The sequence below is a fragment of the Pteropus alecto genome, unplaced genomic scaffold (genome assembly GCF_000325575.1).
Source record: "Pteropus alecto unplaced genomic scaffold, ASM32557v1 scaffold220, whole genome shotgun sequence".
Classification (NCBI taxonomy): domain Eukaryota; kingdom Metazoa; phylum Chordata; class Mammalia; order Chiroptera; family Pteropodidae; genus Pteropus; species Pteropus alecto.
In genome coordinates, this window is record NW_006430043.1 from 2049085 (window position 1) to 2055457 (window position 6373).

A 6373-nucleotide genomic window follows, 5' to 3' on the forward strand; every position below is an offset into this window, starting at 1 on the left:
AGGAATGAATTACTGATACATGCTGCAACATCGATGAACCTCGAAGACTTTGTGGTAGGTAAAAGAAGTCAGATACAAAGACCACATAGTGTATGATTTCCTTCATATGAAAGTCCCGAATATAGAAATCTATAGCAACAGAAAGACGATTAGTGGTTGCTTAGGTCTGGAGGGAGGAGAAGATGGGGTTGGGGGTGTATGTGAGAGCTAAAGTTTTCTTTATGAGGTGGCGAAAATGTTCTAAAATTGACTGTTATGATGGTTCCACATATATAGGAAAATACTAAAATCACTGAGTTATACATTTTAAATGAGTGAATGATATAGTATGTGAAATATATCTCAATAATGACTAGCAGGGAATACACCACTGGAACAGGCCATTACAGATGTGAACACTGTCGCGAAGGGAGTCCCACCCTCCTCATAGACCTCAGGAAGGTCCCCAGGAGGAGGGGCAGGCAAGCTGGATCCTGAGGGACAGCAGAACTCAGGGGAGGGAGGCACAGAGGGTGTTCCAGGATGAGGCATCAGCAGCTATGAGCCAGAGAGTCTGTGATTCAGAGATGCACATCCACACACGGAAAAGGAGGGGACAGAACAATGGAGCCACACAGCCTCAGTTCCCAGTTGAAGTCCTGTCACTCTGGAGCCAGCTAAGCTCCTTGCTGATTAATAACTCAAAGCTCTCAAAACTACAGGGACTCTCTGGTCTGAGAAATTCCAAGAGACCACACACCTCTATCCCATAGATGAGTGCTTGAGGCCCAGGAAACACCCCATTAAAATAAAAGAAGAGAGAGAGAACAGATTCCCCCGCCCTCACTGTGAAGTGGGCTTGGGCTTGGTGACCATCCCTTTGGGGCTTCTCACTCAAGTGTGCGCAGGCCCCTGGGAAGAGGAGGCTGTCTGGAACCATCCACTAGGCACGACTCAACCCAGTAGTGGGGTCATCCCAGCTCAGAAGCCTGGGCATGCCTCCCCCGGAACTTCTACCAGGGGATCCCCCTTACTAATGTGAGCAGTGTCCCCTTCTTTCTTCTTCCCCAGGGAGGAGATAACTCAAGGCAGGTAGGACAAAAGTGCCTCCTGGTGGTTACCCAGCGACTCACATTCTATTCACTCGGCCAAATACCTCCTGAGCGTCTCCCTGGGCTAGCCTCACAGAGTGCTGGGGTGGAGAGAGGATCAGGCCTTGGAGCCCGGCCCCCAGGGAGGAAGGGAGACCTGCCTTCGTGAAGCCAGAGGCTCACTGCAGTCTACTCTCCTCAGGACTCCAGATCAGTCCCTTGTAGAGCACGCGCCATGAGGACTGGTGGGAAACTACCCAAAGAGGCCTGGGGCAGGCGGGCAGGCCCAGAATGGAGCTCCTTGTGTCTGTGTCTGTGTCTGTCTCTCTAGAATGTCTCTCGCCGGAGCCCTCTCTTCTCCCCACAAGGCTCTTCCTTGCCCCGCCGCCCCCTCCCTCAGGTGCCGGCTGCCTCTGCCCCCAAAGACACTTGTCTCTCCAAGGTCCTTTCCTCATCCTAGTCGCATTAGTGGCTGCAGTGCATTCACCACCGCCACCTTCTGCCGGGGACTGGATCGGGGAAAATGGTTTCAGAAATGGCACTGTAAACGGAGGAGGAGAAACTTAGGCCTGCTGAGTCTGATGGAAGGAAGAGAGCTGGTTGCCAGCCATCTCAGCACCTAAATGCAATGCTGGGCACACATCAGCACCCAGTAAAGGTTTATTGAAGCAAACTGACCTTATGCCTACGAGATGCAATATTTCCACCCTGGACAGATGAAGCTGAGTGAGCAATGTGAGGAATTTGGATTAAACCTGAAAAAATCATACTGTGTGGAAGGGCGGAGATGGGCCCAAATGAGAGGGGTGCTTTATCTCTTCTAGGAGGTGTTTAGAATCCATCTCAAAATGTCATTAGTCTAAGAGGGTAGAAGGGTGAAAGGCCCAGGCAGGGGTGCATTCAGCCTCTCCTGCCATCTCCCTCCTTCTGCTGGGGAACTCCTGAGCCTCCCTCCCCACAGGGCAGGTCTCAGCATGAGCACTTCCCAGCAAAGGCCTCTCTCTAGCACAGACTTGTCCGCAGGCAAAACGGAAACACTTTGTAGAAGGCGGCTTTTAGCAAAGACTTCTCAGCACCTGGGATTTCCTTGTCACCCTCCTTCCCTCCCTCTGGTGCGCCAGTACACACACACACACACACACACACACACACACACACACACACACACACACACACACACACACACACAGACACACACACCCCACCGTGTGCTCACAGTTCCCAGGCCCTGCTCAGTCTATCAGGATAGGCCCCTCTCCCCAACCCCCCAAACACCACCGCCCTCAGCAGTTCTCCCTCCTCTCCACTGCACAGATAGCATCTCCATGAGCAAGCAATCATCCTACAGCAGCATAATGAGGTGCTGTGGCCAGCTCAGCCAGCAGATCTTGGGATTACATCCAGGCCCACTGACAGCAATAAGAAGAAACTGTCAGAGCAGCAAAACCTCAGGCCACCTCCCTCCTCCTCTCTTCATCTACTACCCCTTAAAAATGACGGAGGGTTATGTTATGCATCGTCTGGTGAAATAATGCCTCAGAACTATAAACTGCTGATGGTGTCAGCTCATCTCAAAATAGGGGTTATGCTTGACTGGTTCCAATTACCCCCACCTCACCCGGCGTGGTCAGGGTTGGAGGAAGCTGAGCCCAGACGCGGGACAGCCCCAAGACTGGCTGATGGGGTAATGAATGCCTGCCGGAGTGGGAAGGGGGTGGAGTGCTACATAGGAACAGGGATGACTGCTTAGAAGTGAAGGGAGGATTGTGTAAGAGAGAGGGAAAGGTGCAGAAGAAAAAAGAGGGAGGGAAGAAGGGAAGAAAGACAGCAGGGGGGAAAAATGGGTGACAATAACCACGCAGTGTACACCTCAAACACTTTCACATTTAATCCTCATAGCAGTGGGAAGTAGGAATCATTCCATTTTACAGATAAGGAAGCTGCAGTTTAGAGAAGTTAAATGATTTCCCCCAGGTCACTCATATAAAACAGATGGAGTGTGTTTGCTGACTAGCAATTTACGGTGGCAATAAAAAGCTGACCAACTTTTAGTTGGTTGTATTGTTGCATAACACAAGTTCTCTACAGACAAGCACCCCTTATCACCTGGCCCCTGCCAGAGCAGAACCCTGCCATGACCCTGTGCTAGGTGTACACAGTCCAAGGTCACACTGCTGGCAGATGGCAACACTGGGACTGAACCTAAGGTCCATCTAACTCTAAGGGTTGTGTCAAGTCTTCTGTCCTGGGCCCGGCACACTTGCTGGTGCTCTTTATGCCATCCCTCCTGCTCCCCTCCCCCTTTCATGTCCACGGGAGTTCACTGGTCCTCTTCCAGACTCCTGGATCCTCCTATTCGGCCTAGGAGGAGGGGGGCTGCCTTACCCTCCAAGCGCCAGACTCACACCCCAAGAGGCTGGAGCTGGAGTGCAAACTGGGTTAGTTCCCCTGCAAACACTTGAGTTTCTGCACCACAATCATCTCCAGGGCTATTGCTGTCCATTTGGAAACCTGGAATCTCCTTCTGAAATATCTGCAAAACCAGATGCCTATATTCCTCTTTCTTTTACACCCTGCTCTCTCCTCCCATTTTTTCTCCTGCTTTAAATTTTTGTGGTGTAGCCATTCATTCAACAAAACTATATAACATGCTTAACATGTGCTCTACTCTACTAAGCATAGGGGCACAGAGAAGAGCAAAACGTGCAATAGTGCCTGCCTCCTGGAGCTTTATTCCAGCCAAGGCCGAACATAGGGGGCATAGAGAAGAACAAAATGTGCAATAGTGCCTGCATCCTGGAGTTTTACTCCAGCCAAGGACGACAGTCGATGAACAAGCAAGTCCATATAGGAGAGGACCTCAGATGGTATCTATAATCAAAGACCTGGAAGAGTTGAGGAACTGGCCATGTAGGTATTTGATTAAAGAAGTTCCCGGCTGAGAAAACAGCAAGTAAAGAAGTGTGTGAGACAGGAGTTTTTCTGCCTGTGTGATGGACAACCAGGAGGCCAGGGTGGCTGGAGCAGGGAGAGCAGTAGGACAGAAAGAGGGTGATGAGGTCAGTGAAAGGGAGAGCATACTATGTAGAGTCCTGCATGGCACTTACTCTGAGTAGGATGGGAAACCATTAGAGAGGTTTGAGCATAAAAATAGCATGATCGAACATGTTTTTAAAGGATCACTGACTGTGTTAAGAAAAGATTGAAGAGGCAAAGGAGGACACAGGAAGACTAGTTGGAAGGACACGTCAGTAGACTCCGTGAGAAGTAATGGGCTTGAACCAATGGTGGCAGCGGTAGTGCTGAGAAGTAGTAAGAATTCAGATACATTACGAAGGTAGGATTTGCCAATGGATTGAATGCAGGATATGGAGAATATACAGGATGATTCCCAGAATTGAGACCTGAGCTACTGTAGTGATAGTGAGCCTAGCAAGTGGAACGTATTTAGTAAGAACCTTTGGGAGAATGGTCTTGGATATATTAAAGTTGAGATGCCTCTTTGATATCTAAATAGAGACATTGATAAAAACAAACATGTAGAGTGCAGAGAGGAAGTTTAGGATAAAGATATGCCTTGGCAGCCATGAATGGATAGATAGTATCTAAAGTCATGAGGATGTGTGATGTCACCAAAGGAATGAGTATAGATAAAGATGAGAAAGGGCACAAGGGATGAGTCTAAGGGTGCTGCGCTGTCAAGAGGTTGGGGATACGAAGAGGAACTTGCTAAGAAGACTGACGAGAAGCAGCCATTAATGCGGCAAGAAGATCAGGAGAGTGTGGTATCTGGAAACCAAAAGAAGAAAGTGTTTCCAGGAAAAGGGAATAATTGGCCATGTCAAATACTGCTGATAAGTCAAGTCAAATGAGGGCTGAGAACAGAGCACTGAATTTAGCAATGTGGAGGTCACTGGTAATCTTCACAAGAGGTATTCTCTTGTTATTATTTTTCTTCTTCTCCTATTAGTCATATACTTGACAGCTGGGTCTATGGAAAACAGTAGTAAACTAGGAATAGAGGGGCACTTCCTCAACTTCATAAAGAATATCTACCAAAAAACCTACAGCTAACACCAACTAAATGACAAGAAACTTGAAGCTTTCCCACTAAAATCAGGATAAGACAAAGATGTCCCCTTTCACCACTGCTTTTTGACATTATCCTAGAAGTCATAGCTAATACAATAAGACAAGAAAAGGAAATAAAACATATAGAGATTGAGAAAGGAGGAAATAGTGAAGACCTGACTTGCGTAACTTGAGTCAAAAGCACACATCCTCTTCCAAGTAGAATCCCAAGCATCCAAAAAAATTCTGGTGTCCAGTTAAGTACAAGTTCCCCCAGGCACAAGACAGGTAAGGCACATCATGTCACTTGCTCAAATAGAAAAGGTAAACACCTGTCTCTGAGTCCTGAAATATCTGCAATATCAATAACAATGACAACAATATCCAGTTGTTTAGAACTTTTCATTTTTCTATCTTGATGCTTATTGCTTTGTGTGTCTCTATCCTAGCCTAAGTTTCATCAATAATTCAAGGAACCTGCACAGACAGGGCTATAGATGAGCCCTAATGTGTATTAAGAGAGCTCAAAATCATGTTGATAACTTTCCACACAGATACATGGCTAAATTATTGTCATGCTTTGGCTTCAAATTAGGCCACAAAAGTGTTGACTGGTGGAAGTCCTCAAGATTCATCTTCCCCACCAGATTCATCTGAGGATAGAGACTGTCTTTTTTTTTTTTTAATCTCTGTATCCTTAGTACCAAGCACACTAGCTGAGACAGAGTAGGCACCTAATAATTGTTGAGTGAATGAATGAATCTTCTTTGAGTGTCTCTAATCAGACATGTGTCTACACTAACCCAAATGAGCTTTAATGAAGATTGAATTCTTATGTAAACAGCCAAACCGGATCATGGAGGATAGATAAAACCCTGCAAAAGGGTTTTGGACTATTTAATCCAACTACATAGATGCAATAAACTGTATTCTGGCCATATAATTTCTTACTTGGAGCTCTGAAAATCCTGTCTCTCTTCCACAGACCTCCATTCCTCCAGGAGGTTATGTCTATATAGATGCATCACTTGCGAGCCTCTTGCTGGAGCTGTCACCATTCTAACTTTCTGGTGGTTAGCCACAACTTGCAGTGAAAAAGTCTATTGGATTTATGACCAAGGCAAATTAATGTCCCCGTAATGGCAATTGTAGTGGACTTGTGGGGAAAAAATAAGACCATAATGTTTATGTGTTTATGTGTTTTTAATGTTTATGGGTTGATGTTATAGCCC